Genomic DNA, 17,479 nt, shown 5'->3' with positions numbered 1-17,479 from the left:
CACTGGGTGTTATTTTTCTAAGAAGCTAGTGGATTATTGCAAACAGAGCAGAAATCATTTGCATGTGCAGTTGACTCTTGTTCAATTAATGTACGAAATAAAAGCTGTTTAGTATTTAGAGCTGTTTTATGAGAAGACTTTTATGTCATGTATTTCATGAGGAAGAAACATATCAACCAGTGCAGCAGCAGTGTGGCTCACTAGTGTGCTTTTAATAGTTTTCAGATAACAATAGAGGCCTCCGGCACAGAGGAATAAGCGCCGCTATTATGGTGAGTACATGAAATTTATTGTTGCTTTTTAGTCTGTGTGGATGTGTGGGGAAAAAAACAGCCTTATCTTTTAAGAGCTACACTTTCAGTCTCTCTCAGTCATTTCTGACCTGTCTGAACTTTCCATTTTTTCAGAAGTACAAGGTAGATGTTGTGGTCAGCAGCTTTCAGCTCATATAGCTAACAGTAATCAAATCTGCTTTCAGTGTATGTCACTCCACTGAAACAACTGCACTTGCAGAAGTAGTAAATCGTCTTTTTGCATAATCTGGATTTGGATGGTTATTTATATGAAAGAACACAGTGTAATTCTTACATATACCATCAGTGTTTTCTGATATTACATATGGAGTAGCACAGAAATCTGTTCTGGGCCCTCTGCTCCTTTCTCTTTTTATTTCACCTCTTGACCAAATTATACACAATCATTATTTACTATTAGCTAGCTAACTAGTAATTAATTACTAGTATATACAGCTGAGTACAGTATACTAGTAATTAATTACTAGTATACTGTACTCAGCTGTATATGCTCTAAGCTGAATGTCACATCATTTTTGCTCCCAGGCCAACACAGACGTCAGTATGATCATTTCATGCAGATGCAGAAATTCTCATTCTGATTGCCCATACTGTTAATATCTGACTTGGGTGAAGAGATTGTATCTGTACAGATTGTAAGGTATGAGCAAATTTGTGATATTGGGCTATATCAATACAATTTGTCATAACTTCAAACCAGCATTCCTACTGGCTCTTACATTTTATGTCTGGTTCCTACTTTTCCATCAATTCTTCTCTTCTTTTCTGTTTCATCTCGCTCCTCAAACTTCACACATTTTATTGTTAATGAAACTCATCAGACCTCATTTGTCTTTAAATAAAGAGAGAATAATAACATTCTGCCACTGCAAAACTTCCAATTATATGGTTAAATGAAAGCCGGGAATGACAGTGCAGACTTGGGGAAAGTGGATGAGCATTTCATGGTTATGTTATGTACATGTACACTGCACTGAGTGGGATGGACAGAGGTGATGTTAAATTTTACGCTTTGAAAGAAAGTGAGAAAAGACAAGGAGATTAGGACTGGGGTAATTTGATAGTGAGCATTGTAGAATGAGTTGGAGAGCAAAAGGGGAAGGGTGTAGTGGAGGATACAGAAATGGTTATGAATGAGATAAAGGGAAGGGAGGGGGAAAAAAGATATAGCAGTACAGTTAAGGGAGTATGTAAACCTAACTCCCTTATGAGACAGGATAAAAAAGTATTACCATTAGGTAGATAAAAGGTTTGAAATATGGATGAGAGATATTAATGGAAGCTGGGTTTCTAGCCACATGTTTTATGCTGATATTCAATGTGCATAAAAATAAACATGAGTGGAAACACAAAAAAATGTGTTTTTATGTTTTCCATCATGTTTTATACATTTCTGTACAGTTTTAGCTTTAACTGGTGCTCTTTTAATTATCATCTAGTTCTTTGTGCCAGAGGATTAATTACAACCAAGTACTGTGTTATAGTTAACTGACCTCTACCAACTGTACTACATATAACATGAACAAAGGAGGCAGCTTGGTGATGTTGAAACTAGAGTAACAAAATCTATTGGTTTAGATGGGCAGTTTAGACAACACAAAACCTTCCCACAGTGTTTGATTCCTGCGTGAGGTTGTGTCTTTTATCCACAACCTTAGTTGTATCTTTGTAAACTATTAACTAATATGGAAAAGGTTCTATTCAATAAAGGAGGTAGTTGTTTTAATCAACACTAGGATCCTAAATCCTAAAGTGAATGTGATCCTAAATCTAACCAAGTAGTTCTTGTGCATATAAGTAATTTAACCGTGACAGTACCATAATCTTAAACACATGACAATTAGGTCTGATATCTGCACTGCTCAAAAGGCCCTATGGGTCATAATATAATTAATTAATTAACACACAACTATAGGCCACTATAGACTAGAGGACTTGCTGCAGGACTTTGTCCCATCATCTATGTCCCAGAGTTGATGGGACATAGAGTGACAAAGTCTGTGGTCAGGATGAATAGGCTGGTTAAAAAGTGCAGGACATTTAAACAGGAGACGGTTTGTTTCATGTTACAACTAGTCAATATTGTTACAATCATTAGTTTTTTTTTAACCCAAACTCCTATCTCTCCTTAAATCTAACAATTAGTTAGGTTTAGGGACAAAAAGTAAGTAGCATCTGTGCTTAAAAACCTTCTACACTTCCATGATTATTGTTAACCCTGATGAAGGTCTGGCACCTGACAACAGACCCTACTAACCCAGATCTATGGTGCTGATAACAAACTGATAATGGCCATTTCATCAGTGATAATATTTGGAGCAGGTAAGTCAAAAACTCCCAGAGCAGCATTCATCCATCCATTTTCTCTACCCACTTATTCCTTAACCAGGTTAAGGTTTCAGGTGAAAGGCAGGGGTCCACCCTGGACAGGTCACCAGTCCATCACAGGGCCACATAGAGACAAACAACCTCACACACTCACACTCACTCCTATGGGCAATTTAGAGTCACCAATCAACCTGACATACATGTTTTTGGACTGTGGGAGGAAACCAGAGTACCTGGAGAAAACCCACACAAGCACAGGGAGAACATGCAAACTCCACACAGAAAGGCCGGGTTGCGAACCCAGGACCTTCTTGCTGAGGCAACAGTGCTAACTACTCACTCACCATGCTACCTTCACAGAGAAGCATGAAGATCAAATTCACCCAGACAGTCATCAATACACAGACACAGTGGAGCTGAAAGCACATGCATCGGTACATCAGATCATGAATAAATAAAAGCTAATAGCTAAGATCAAATTTTCAACTAGGGCTATTTGCTGCATCACAGAGGTCAGGTATCACGGGGGAAACAGTGAGGCTACTCTTTTCACTTTGCTGCATATTTGCCAGAATCATGATATTTCACCTAATCCTAAAATAGCATAACTGCCAAGTGCAGGTGCTGTTAAAAGTGAGAATTTTGAAAACATTAAGGTAATCTGGATTTAAGCTGAATTGTCCAATATGTCCCTGGGTTGGATATAAATTGCATTTTGAGTATATAGTGCTTAGAACCAGAAAGGCGACTACATCATGTGAACTCAAATATCTCTATAAAGATATCTATTAAAATGCAGTGTAGGAGCTGATACCTGCTATAAAACATCAGAAGAAAGGAAAATTCTTACTTAAAATATATTTAAGCTTGTTTTTAACACTGTCGCATTTTGTAGCATGGAGACCACAGATTCAGACTACAGACAAGAATGTATGACTGCATTTTGGGTCAGGTGGTTACAATTGCACTGAGTGACAATAACTTCTACAGACAAACATACAGGTGAGCAGCTTCAGTCCATATCACATACACATCTAGTATTGGTGAATAAGCACAACACCAAATGCAGAGCAGAAGAGTTCAAAGCCAGGGAAGCAAAGACAATGCAAACAATGCAAATGTGTCCATCCAATAATCAAAATCAGGGGAAAGCAATCATCCATATAAAACATGGGCAGATGGGGAAACTGAGAATAATGCTACCTACCAGGTAGGGGAAACCAGCAGGCAACAGGCTGACTCCAGGAAAAAACAGGGAGGCAACAGGTAAACAGGAAAATCAGTTTGCAGGTAACAGGTTAGAAGGCAGGAGAGCCAAACAGTACTGTCAACAATCTGACAAGGACTAACTGCAGAGTGTCTGGCTTTGGCTGACTGGTTACACAGAATGAGCTGCAGGTGAGTGTGGATTTAGCAGGTAAAGGTGGGGCATAGACTGGGGCCAGGTAGGAATGCAGAAGTGTATCAAAATAAAAGCCTTTAACAGAAAGTGCCAGGAAGTCATGGCAAACACCAGTATGAGATTCTCATACTGAAAATATACTCAAGAAAAATGTCTTGTCTCACAGCATCCAATTTGAAGTCACTAATCAACCTCTCCACTGTTCCATTGTGCCACACCAGCCTACATTCATTCATCTGCCTACCACCATATTTTTTTCAAGGTTTTCTTGCTCGAGTTCTCTTTCCACCATCCACATTTTTTATTCATTCACTAAACCATTTATTTTGCAGCTATAAGCAGCTTCTCCATTTCCTTTGTGTATTTCAATGAGGGTCAATATTTTCCTTCTGGAGCACAATCAAAAAATCACCCCTAAATTAGTTTAATAATAAATAATTTATTTAAATAAATAAATAAAACAAATGTTCATACAGTAAGAGCTTGAGGATGAGGTTTGCCCAACCTTTAACCATACTTTAACCATACCATGTAATGAAAGTTCAGCAATATAAAAAAGCTCTAAGGCAGGCGGCCTAATATCCCACTGCCCTGCGGTCATTTCCCAGATTAATTAGCTGGGGGGGATTAGTTGATATGATTGTTATGGACAGATAAAATGCCTCTGTTTAATCAGGCTGGTGCAGTCTGGTCCTAATGTGCTCTCAATAGGTATGTGTTAGCACAGCATGCGTCAAAAACCTGCCTGGATCGATGTTGATTAAATAAACAGCTGTGTTTATATAGCAGACTAACTCAACAGGCATGCAAAAAAATTTATTCTGTTTTCCATAGTCTTTTCTGGCTCCCTGGTCTGTGCTGGTATTAAAGGTTAGCCTGACTGAAGTCGGTGCTTCAAAGACGTAGGCGATACCTGCTGCTGTCTTGGGCTTTCATTCATTAATTATAGTACTACCAAGAGTGTATAGTACTACCAAGAGTGTGTTGCCTTGTGTTATACTGGAGATAAAAAAAATGCACCGATACCTGAGCACTGAAATGTCAGTGAGTGTATGTGTACTTGCATCATCCTTCCTTTATAGCTCACAATGTCAAACATGAATGAGTGAAAAGCAGCGGCCAATTGCTTTTCTTGGGAATGATCTGCAGTTCATCCAGGTAGAAAGGAAACAGCAGAAAACACTTCCAGACTCTGATAATGTTACTGTTCATTTGTTTATTGATTCCTTTAAACAAAAAGTTGTCTTTAGAAATGAAGCAATTTAAGTTCTAATTAAAACCAGTTCAACAACAGCTTTGTTAGAAACTAGTCTCTGGCTGATTAGCATGAAAACATTTACTAAAGTGTTCTCTCTTGGCTCCATGGGACTAAATGATGCCCATGACAAACTGGCTGTTTGTGCTCAGTAATCCAGCCTCACATATATTCTAAATGTTAGGGATGTCCTGCTCAAGGTTTTTCCCCCTAGTAACAAATTTCATATTTATACTGAGTATCTATCAATACTGAGTCCCAATCCAGTACTTGTATTTTACTATTGCTGAGTGCACATTTTAAGTACATTAAGGTAAATCAAGTGTAGGCCTATCCAGCGTATATGCTTGAATAGCTCTGCAATGCATTAGATAAAACTAAAATATTAAAAATATTAAAACCAAAGAAACAAAAAAATATTTATTATATGGCTCAATTGAAAATTCCACTTAGTGCAGCACTGGATTAACACATCAAGTAACTAAGTAAACAAACTAAGATACATCTTCAACAGCTCACCTCACTTAGTGCAGCGCTGTAATAGAAAAACTAGGACAGCGAGATTGAGTAATGTGGTTCAGGCTTAGGTTCAGCTCAATAAAGCTGACACCAATAGGGTAAAAAATTGTCTAGATCCACCGTGATATTGATATCTGAGATTGGATCAGGTTATTCATACTAAATGTTATACACATTTTTATCAGTATTGTGTTACTATGAAAGAGCTTGGCTGCAGGTTTGCTTCCTCACATCTGCTGATAAAGCAAATTAGGGGATTTTCTGGACAGTGTTAAAAGTACCCAGTGGTGTTTGTTGAGTAAGCAACGTTATATTTACATTCTTTGTTTTTCACCAAAACATGCTGTCTTTATCCTTGAGTGTGTGTTCTTCCTCATGAAACAGCTGCAATGATTTTTAAAAAATATTTGAAATTGTGTAAACACTGTCATGCTGGTTGGCACATTACCGCCTCCAATTCTCAATCAGCAGAAAATCTTGTAACCAATGGTCACACATGTACGTAGACCTAACTATCAACAAGATCCAGTGGAATGTACATCTCCTTGTGTATAGATTCAGGCCTCACTTTGCACCTTAAAAATACGTCTTATTTAGCAGGACATAATTCCAAGAAGTACAGCAAGGTCCAGTATCTCATTGAACAAAACCTCCTTGGTCAAAGCTCTCACTTTTCTCCAACAGTGCTACGCACACACTCCATCCACAGTCATGCTGAATGAGACTTGCCCAATCAAGCTTTGTTTTTGTTCATTGATTGAAAAAAAGTTTAGCCAGTAAAAGCTAAAGCCTTTTAGTGATGCCAAGAGGAAGAGGACATAAGCATATCTCAACTGTTTTGGTGACCATCATCTGTGAGTCAGTATCTGTCCTTTGTAAATGTTCCCTGTATGTGTGCCAGTCCATACTGACCAGACAAATCAAATCTCTGGCCATAACAACAGAGTGGTCTGATGTCTGGGGAAAACCACTGAACCCTCAGGGAGGACGACTTAGGATATTACTTCTTGAAGAGTATAAGAAAATACAAAAGGGGACAAAAGGACAGAGAGAAGAAAGGGTGTTCAAATACAAGCACAGTTCTGGGCAATTTTTTGACCACAGACGTGAGCACACTCAGCATAGCGGGTAAAATAATCAGATCTACAACTCAGGTTGGACAGGACACGTTTCAGTAATGACCAATCACTACTGCTCCTCATCCACTTTTAAAGCAGGAGACAATTATCAAATGGCCCAGGACAAGAGTCCAATTAAACGTCTCTGAAGAGAAACCTGTCAGTGAGGTCAGCATCAAAGAACACCCACTATGTAAAAAAATGTTTTGACCATCAGTCCAAATCCCAAATACTTACAATCACATAATACAAAGCAAACAGCACAACTGAGAAGCTGCAATCAGTGAATAATAATGTAAAACTATTATTAATTAAAAAGGTCTGAGAATCAACTTGAGGCTGCTGATTTATGAAGATAACAATTTTATGATAATACACCTAAAAAGATTAGTCTTATGTAGCATATGTAGCTACACTATTGGTCCATTTTGTGTCTAATGTGGCCCTACAGGCTGTGGATGACTGCTCTCACTCCCCAAAGGAATATCACATGGCAGTGGGTGTTTGCTGTTTGCAGCTACAATACCTATAATAACTCAAGATACCAAATATGAGCAGCAAAACAGCCGCCACAGGCTGCCTAATGTCTCTTGATTATATATTATTACCAGGCGAATACTGGCACATCTGTACGCAGTGACGATAACAAGACGTTCAGGGTTCAAGAGAGGTAATCTTGTGTTGTGCATTCAGCCTTCTGCAGCAATTCACGTGCTTCATGGTGTTGCAGGAAAACAAAAGGCAAACAGAAAAAAAGGGGGTGGGGTGGGGTAGGGGGCAAAGAGTCAGAGATATTTATCATACTGCAAACTTTTCATACTTCAATTCATTTTATGCCTCTCAATCTCCATCAGCCAACAAGCTGGATCCACCCCCCCAACTAAAGTCTCATCATCTTCACTTAACTAGATCAAAACTATTGCTCAAGCCCGGACATCAGCACAGAAAAAGGTCTTCACAGCCACTCCTGAACTTTGTTCACTGCAGATTACACAGATTAGGACATGACACAAGGGGACTGTTCAGGGAGCAGGAGTTTGATTTCTACCGGCTTCTCAAATTCCTTCATCAGGTTAACGTGAACACGCACTCACACAACCGCATCCAGTTTCTACTGAGGTCAGCGGAATGAAGACACACACACACACACACATACACGTTCACACACACATACAAAAGTCACAATGGATAAAACGCAGGAGCTGGAAAAGTGACAGCGCAGTGTTGTGTGGAAGCGGAAATATTTAACAAAGCCCGCCACAGCCCGCAGGTCCCTGAGACACAGCACACAGGTCCTGAGACACAGCACACAGGTCCTGAGACACAGCACACAGGTCCTGAGACACAGTCCGCAGGTCCTGAGACACAGCACACAGGTCCTGAGACACAGCCCGCAGGTCCTGAGACACAGTCCGCAGGTCCTGAGACACAGCACACAGGTCCTGAGACACAGCCCGCAGGTCCTGAGACACAGCACACAGGTCCTGAGACACAGCCCGCAGGTCCTGAGACACAGCCCGCAGGTGAGACTGCGGTCTCCTCCAGTATAAACCAGCCACAAGACAGACAAGGGAGAATCAACCACTCGCATAGCTTCATTAGAAAGTTGTAACTCTCAGCCTGAAGACTAAAGACTCGACAAAACACCAACAAAGCGACTTTTTACCTGAGCGTCCAGACCTCCTCTCGGCACCCCCACACCGCCCCCTCTCATCTCCCTGCCCGGCCCATCACCGCAGGTACAGTCCAGAGAGCACAGCCAGGACGCGTACCAGGGTTAGGGTTAAGGACGAGAGAACTGGACCGGACTTTTCAAATGTGCCCTTGTCCAGTTGTGGTCTGCAGGTCCGGGTCACGTTAGGCCTCGACGTTGTTTCTCTGTAAATGTCTATAAGTCACTTTTCAAATTAAGACTCGCTCCTGTTGCAGGGTGAAGTGCGTCTGTCTGACAATCCTTGCGGTGCTCTGCGGAGCGTCATGTCCGTCAAAAGAGACACAATGTAGCAGACAACGTCCGGTGACACCTTTCAAAATAAAACTCGAAAACCCTGAATGTGCTGCAATGAAGCAAAGCTCTGTCCCTCTCTCTCTCTCTGAGTGTGTGTGTGAAACCTTAATTAATCCTATTGCGATATTCACATTGCCTTGACAGTATACAAGACACAAGAAATATCAAATAATATAATACAATAGCCAAATTAATTTGTATTACTTGCAGGAGCATGCACAGGGCATTATGTACAGATTATGTACAGATTGCAAGGTTGTGTGAGACACGGTTGTATATAAATAAAACTGACTAGACTTTAGCATATTAGTGTGGCAGTGGAGGGTCACATCATGCTGCTAATGGAAGATAAATGAAGATGGTACAGAAATTAGCAATATGAAAAGTAATAATGAACCAAATGAAAAAACAACGATAGAGTAAAACTATGTAAATCTGAAGAGAATATTTCACAGGCATCACATTTGTATCAGTCTTTTGTGCTGCTGATTCTATGCCTTTATTTTGTAGTGTCATCCTTTCGCTTTCCGGTTAGCTTATTCCTAAATGTGGTTGTCTTTACGCAGCTCGGTGCCAGCTGGTGTGCCTAAGTGAATGCGAATAAGTTGCTGAATATTTTTGCTGTGACTCAGTGAAGGCTCTGACCGTGTCCTCACAGACCAGCTGACATTAGCATTTCTTTGACACTTGGCATTTATTTAAGGTTGCTCCATGAGACCGAAAAAAAACGACACAGGTGGGAGTAAGAGCAGGGGGTCTGAGAAAGGTTACTGTGAGGCAGCAGTCTATCTACCCCAGGTAAACACAGACAGACTGTAACCGGAAGAATGAAGTGACTCAAACAGATGAGTGCCAAGCAAAAACTGGCCGGATGTTTTATGAAGCTTCATGTTGGTATCAAGGCTGCAGTGTCCTGACAGTTTGGGGGAAGGTTGTCTTCTGCGTGGAAGACCAGTGCTGCCGGCTTTAAGAAGAAATCATTCAGTTAGGCCCAGATGAATACTACTTTTTGTTTGATGTGTGTCAACTTAAAATAAAAAAAGACACGTGTAAACTAGTTTTTTTTATTTTAAAATGCCTGCAGTTAACATAAAATAGCTTCTTACAGAAGAAAATAAAAGCAAATTAGACATTTGGACTTTAAAGTAAAGCAATTGAATGCACCAGTCAAATAACAACATTCTGCTGCATGGGTTTCTAGCCAAGGTTTAGCTGCCTGCCCAGTGTAAAGGTGCTTTCAGACACTGAGCAGTTGCCTCTAGTGTTCCCAGTGTAAACACCAGGACAGATGTGCAGCCTGAGTTTGGCAGCAGAGGCATGGACAGACAGGGCAGCTCTTATCTGGTGCTGTCGGAGACCATGATGTTCAACTTTTTCCACTCACCTTGGCTTGTGACCATGGAAACCACAGAAACTACTACAGGAGGGAACCAATATAGTTATACTGTTTATATACTTATCTGATTCACCTCATCCCCATCGGAGAACAGGCAGATCAATGAGGAGAAATGGTACTTATGCCACTGCAGCCTCAGGTAATGCAAGATGTGTGCTAAGCTCAAATAAAAACGCCACTATACCATTTTATTCTTTTTATTTCTTCTTTCAATCTAGGTCTCTCATTCCTCTCAGCCACTGTAAAAACAACATCTTTGTAGCTAAGTCAGAATTTCAGCCTTGACTCAACATTAATCCACTGCTCATTCATACAACATTTCACTACTTTCACCTGATGAGCACCATTCATACATCTTCACATCTTCACAAAAAAGTTCACTGAAGATGATTTTGTACAGCAAAGACAGGACTGTTTGGTTTCATTCCCAAACCTATTCCCCCTGTGAAGTAAAGGCTTAACATGATGAAACAAGGACACACAGGGGAAATTATACAGGAGACCATGTTTATTTTCTATTCTCTGGCTGTAACCTTATGATTTTCAGCATGCCTCAATATCACTGGATACTCAGCCAAAAGAGAATTTGTTGTGTAACAAAAATAGTATTTTGTGTTACAAACTATGACTTCCATATATTAAAGTGAAATCATTCAGGTAAATTTACAACCTATCCTGACCTTTTGCCCATTAAAATAGTAAAACAATTAGAATAGATGATATTTTTATTTTATTTACATATTTGTTACTGACAGACTTGAAGTATTAGTAAAATTCAATTTCCAATACATTACATGTACTATCAAACATGAAAATCACAACTAGACTAGATGTGTACATAAATAACATTAGGCATGTTCATTGTTGATAAATCAGTGTTTTGCTTGCATTTATTCATATACTACATATTTCATCCTTGTTTTAAAAAGAGAATAAACATATTTATAACCCATTCCCATTTGAAATTCTGTGTGTTATTTTGAAAGATTTTTTAATTTAAAAAGCATCTCTTACCTCTATGAATTACGCTGTATTAATATCGCATTGTGTAGATAGATTCAATTCAGGGTCACTGTCCCACAATTAGCAGCAAAATCCACTGATAAGACAGATCTGAATCTAGTTGGAGTCTTAATAGTGGTGGAGGGGAAGGTGGATGTGCAGATGTATGTTAACATCAGTTATATTGATCAAGAAGGAGCTGCCACGTGAATTTTAAAATGCAAGGATAATAGACAGATCAGGAAAATATGAACGAAGCCACAAGGCATGGCTAGACTGATTAAAACATTCCTCATGATTAAACCATTGCAAAACAACATCTGAAAGTAAAATACGTGAAAATCTTTCCTTGGAAACCGATATACATCAGCTTGAATGTGAGTAAACAAAGAGAGAGAGACAAGCTGTAGCTGCATCTAATAATTATTTTGCATATTGGACATATACCAGTCATTACAATTTAGAGATTTACTATAACGGTTTGAATTAATATTACATTAGTTGTGAAAGCATATGTGTTTACCGTGCACAGTTTGATGTGTTGACCTTTGTTTTTACACCCAAATACGTGGAGGAAATGAGGATTCATTTAAAACCTGTCAGCTTACGTTGTGGCTTAGACTCTACCATAAACGTGTACTGGTGTTAACAAAGAATACAGATGCATTCTTTTAAAAACCATGTATTTTTATTTAAGATTTTTTAAATGTTTTCAAGATAATGACATTGTGATGGACCAGTTCTTTGTCAAAACAACATCTGAGAATAAATAAATTATTTCTGTAGCACCACAGACATCAGCCTGAAAGGGTGTCACTGCTGAGGCTTTGTTATTGCATATAGCAGGGCCATATGGTTCTCAGGCCACCATGAGCGCCACAGCCTCTGAATGTAAATCATAAAATGCTTCAGGATACTGTCAGATGCCTTGGGATCTTTTTTTTCTCTCTGGACCTGGAGATGTAAATGAAAATCCATTTATCTGAAGTGTGGCTCGGTATTCGATGAAATCTGATTTCTGCTTAGATGCTCAATGGTCTCAATTCTAAGTGTTATTTTTTTTAATTTTTTATCTGCCGCTCTCCCCTTCTGGCTCTTCTCTGTCCTATTGCAGGGTTTTTTTTTTTAATGAAAAATGCAGTTCAGTGTCTGTGATTTTTCGAGCCTCATCTGGGGCCAAACCCATTAAAGGATTACACTCACACATCCTCACTATCACATGGGGACACTCACATCCCCACCAAATTCAAGTACATGCATGAACATACAAGCTAGCTGGTACTCTGTGATGTAAGCTGTGGAATGAGATTTCATTTTAAAGTTCAGATAAAGTTGGAAACTGCAAGAAAAACATCTAGAAACGTCTCCCAAATGTTTCCAGTCAGATGAGATTATTTTGTTGAATGAACAAAGAATTCATTTACTTGCTCTCTCTTGCTTTAACTCTCTCACACGTAGTCCAAATATTTTAAAAGTTAAAAATATAACTAATATTTTAAAAATGTGCTATTCATGTTTGTTATGAGGATTCCTGAGGAGAAAAGAAAAAGGCCTATTGGCATCACAGCTTCTATCATGCTATAATGGTTGAACTATACTTACACATAATTTTAATGTAATAGTCAATTGCTACTTACACAACAGGGGAAGGAAGACGTTGATAAACAAAATATTTTGCCAGCAGAGTGGCTTTATATTGGTATGCAACATGAATAGCTGGCCATCATAATAATAGTTATCAGACTGATAATGAAAAGCGTTCCCTTTATTTTGACATCCCTTGTTGTACCTAGTCTTTCCATATACGTTGTGTCTTTTGGATTCTAAAGTTTGATTATGCTTCAATACCTATGTGCTGCAACAGACTCAGTTATCACTTCATTCTCCAAATAAAACAGGAATTATTATAATTCAGTTGTCTTTCTTCAAAAATTGCAGTATTCCCTTTGACGAGCGGGGGTCAGAGCGAGATGGTTTTATAGATGCATACTTATTAATTCTGTTTTTAAGCATGGCAATAAAAGAGCCTAGAGGGCATGTATGGGTATGGTATATGAATGAGACTCATCATATGAACATGCAAATGATCCGTGCCTTTCTCCTGCATGCATATTTTCCAGCTCTCATCATTTCTAAGAAATATGGTTTAATAGCTCTGTCCTGTATTGCTTTAATGCCCTGTGAGAAGGGAAAGCACAGAAACAATTACATTAAGTTACTGATGGAAGTTCCACAATTGATGTAAATTCAACATATAAACTCAGTTGAAAAGAGCTGGTGGCTCGAGTCTGTGACTTAGGCTTGAGTTGCATTTAAGTCACACACAGTAAGTTGATGTTTGACTTGACTTGATGTTTGGGATTCATGAACAATGATTATATATTTTTTTATTTTTTAGTGCATTAATGTAAATTTCTGAAAGTAGTGCATTTATGTGTTTCTTCTTCTTCTGGTAAATGAGTGGCAGAACAGATGTAGTAAAGGTGTATTCCTGCCCTATATTGGTAGTGAGCACAATCCAGTCGTGGCATCCTTTGCCACAGGTGACATAGTACACATAAATATAACACACCTACAAAGCAATAAGTTTGCTTTTTCTGACTTTGTTCCTAATTCTTCTAATTCCAATGCCCTCACACACACATGAACCTCCCACAAACTCAGCCCACCTCACCCTGCTAGCTCCTGCCCTCACGTACACACACACACACAATGTGTCAAACTCGGGAAGACAGGTAATTACAGCACAGAGAGACAATTGCCTCTGATCCCTGGGCAGATGGTTTTGATTAGGTGAGAGAAGAGCATTCAGTGTTTAAGGTTGGTCAAGAGGGATTATGTCCTTGGTCATAAACCACAAAGCCTGGTATTTATCTTAGCACCAGTGATTAGAGGAGCACTCATTCTGATCCACACCAACAGCCATGCACCCCTCGTGCCTTTGAACAAGTGCACACTGTCAACACTAACAACCTCCTGCAGCTCCCCCCTTTTGTCCCACAGCCAGAGTTTGATCAGTCACATTTTCCTCAGAGCAGAAATGTAATATGTGCTTCAGAGAGAGATTTTTTATTCTCTTGTACACCCAATTTACAACACTGTTGTTGGCACAGGCAGCGTCTTGCTGGCTGAAATGAAGTCATGAAGTGAGAGGTGAAGCATGGTTTGGAGGTGTATGAAAGAGAATAAGATATACACTATTCTCTAACATCCCTCACACTCTTTTCTGACACTACACAACCCTCAATACAACTGTGTCTGTCTGTGATTTGTATTCTCCCTCTGCATGTACAGTACACCTACTTCCAAGTTACACCTACTTCCAAGTTACTGTAAGATGCGTCACACATGAAAGTAATATCCATCTATCATCGACCGCTTATCCTGGCATGGGGCTGGAACCAATGCTCGCTGATATTGGTTGTTTAGTGGGCTACACCCTGGACAGATCTATCACAGGGCTGACACATAAAGACAGATAAATACTCACATTCACACAATGGTGATTTGTGTTTGGACTGTGGGAGGAAGCTGGAGTACCTGGAGAAAACCCACATAGACATGAATAAAGCGTGTAAACTGAGTTTACAAAATTGAACAAGAACCTTCTGGCTGTGAAGCCACCCTGAAAGTAATATATGATTGTAATTTTGGAAATTTCATCAATCTGTTGTAAAAAATTAGAGGAATTACAGGGAATTACAATTTATTTTCCACATATTACATTTCATGCATACTTACATACATTAGTGGTTTTAATGTGCATTTCTCACTCTTGTGATGTGGTGAAGAAAGTGTTGTTCTTTGATATACTCTAAACAAGCATTTTAGCATTTCTGTCAGGTCTGATGTTCACTCTCCTTTTGGCTCTGTGTCTCTGAGCTGCTGAGGGAAATATCTTGAGCCACTAATTTTCTGTTTCTGCTACAGTGAATTTTTAGAGCCTTTACACTGAAAACTGCTTTTGCTGGGGTCAAAAGTTGATAATGTTTAAAACTCTCTGTGGGTTTAATGCTACAAGTGAACCCTGCCACACTATCTGATCCATTCTTATTAAAATATCAAATACAGCTACTTTAAGCATGTCCACTATCTGACCAAATCAGAACAGACAGAATCATTTTACCATCTATAACAAATAATCCAAATTCGATCTAAAATAACATGTTACCATGTCTTCAGCATCAGAACATTAGCTATATTTAGATTGCACCAACTCTCTGTCACCAAGGTTGCACCATGACCTTTGGGTTAATATCAGTTCCTGCTGTGTCCATCAGCCTCAGCTCAAAGCCCACAATCACTTTTCTCTAAGCTCCTGACCATACTGAGATTAAGGTAAACTGCAGCTGGCCTTTCAAATCACATACTGGGCAGTGAAGTGGGGAATTATGCTATTAATGAATTTATGTACACTTTCACTGTGTATTCACTGTCATTCACAAGGTAAAATGTAAAAGTTTGTGTCCTCTCTTAGAAGAACAAAATTAGCTGAACCGTCCCAGCATATCAGTTTTTGGTCAGTTTACAGGTTGCCAGCTACCTTAAAAACACATACACAACTGCACTCATCATATTTACATTTACTCACACAAAAAAAAATCATAATCAACGATACTGTCATTCCTCATGACAACTATATTTTAGTGCAGATCCAAACAAATGCTCAGTGAAATTGCAATTATATGAAAGGCATTTCTTTGTAACCTTCTTTACAGATGTAAAGATGAATCCATTGATCTGCAACGGTTCTCATTTAAACCAAATATGCTGCTTTTACATTAAATTGTGGCTCCTGTACAATTTCCTCATAGTTGGTATTTTGTTATCCCATAGGGAAATATTTCTAGCAGGTATATACAGTAATAAAGCAGCAGAGCTGAAGATGTTGAGGTTCTCTCTGGGAGTGACGAGGATGGATAGGATCAGGAATGAGGACATCAGAGGGACAGCTCATGTTAGATGTTTTGGAGAAAAAGCCAGGGAAGCCAGATTGAGATGGTTTGGACATGTTCAGAGGAGGGACAGTGAATACATTGGTAAAAGGATGCTGAGGTTAGAGCTGCCAGGAAGGAGGCCTAGAGGAAGACCAAAGAGGAGGTTCTTGGATGTAGTGAAGGAGGACATGAGGATAGTTGGTGTGGGTGAGGAGGATACAGAGGATAGGGTTAAATGGAGGCAGATGATTCTCTGTGGAGACCCCTGAAGGAGCAGCCCAAAGGAAAAGAAAGACATACAGTAATAAAGCAGCAACGTTACAAACTGAAATTTTTAATGAAATTATGTGAATTAAAAGGATAAAAATGCAAGAGAAAGTTATCAGCTGAATCCCAGGTCTCATTTTTACATACTTTTTTGTGTTAATGTTTCACCTTTTTAAGATCCAAGTCTGAGCACACCCTGCAAAACATTTGCTTGTTTTTTTAAGCAAACAAAATAACTGACAAAAACTATTAAACTGAACTACTGAATTCTTGTCACAAGTGTTCATGATAATCACATTTTAGCTTATTGTCCTTGAAAACCCCAGATATATAGCTGTATAATCATTAACACGTGTGGCTGACGGGGTGATGGCTCCTCCTATAATCAAACTAAGAATGTAACAATAAGTCAACCTTCTGCCTGTTTTTCCTTATCACTGAACAAAACAACAAATGCAAAAACAGCATTACTGATGACAACAAAATGAGTGCATGAGGTCATGCACAGGCATAAAGCTCAAGGTCCCACACATAGATGCTACAGATGATAGATGGGGAGGTAGTGACGAGCAGCCGGTATACAGCAAGTGACTGGTTGGAGCCATTAATGCTTTGCATGTGATGGATTGTATTAATAAAGGTATGAGCAGATGTGTTCATCTAGGTGGAGGGACGGGGTCACATTGGCAGTGTTCATCATTACAGTCTGAATATCATCACATAGCTATGGATGATGGTACACTACAGCCAGTATGTAATTCTGCAAAATAAGTACTGATCCCAAGCCTGTCAGCTGCTGTGAAAGGCTGGTGGAGCAAACATTAAACTACGTCCTTGTTCTGATGAGGGCAAATCCCACAGGGTGAAGCTCAACTCACAGTCGTCATGCTTGTGTAGGCAGAAACCAGAAATACAACGATCACTCTGTTTGTC

This window comes from Mastacembelus armatus, chromosome 1, assembly GCF_900324485.2.
Source record: "Mastacembelus armatus chromosome 1, fMasArm1.2, whole genome shotgun sequence".
NCBI classification, from domain to species: domain Eukaryota; kingdom Metazoa; phylum Chordata; class Actinopteri; order Synbranchiformes; family Mastacembelidae; genus Mastacembelus; species Mastacembelus armatus.
Note: the sequence above shows the minus strand (reverse complement) of the source record.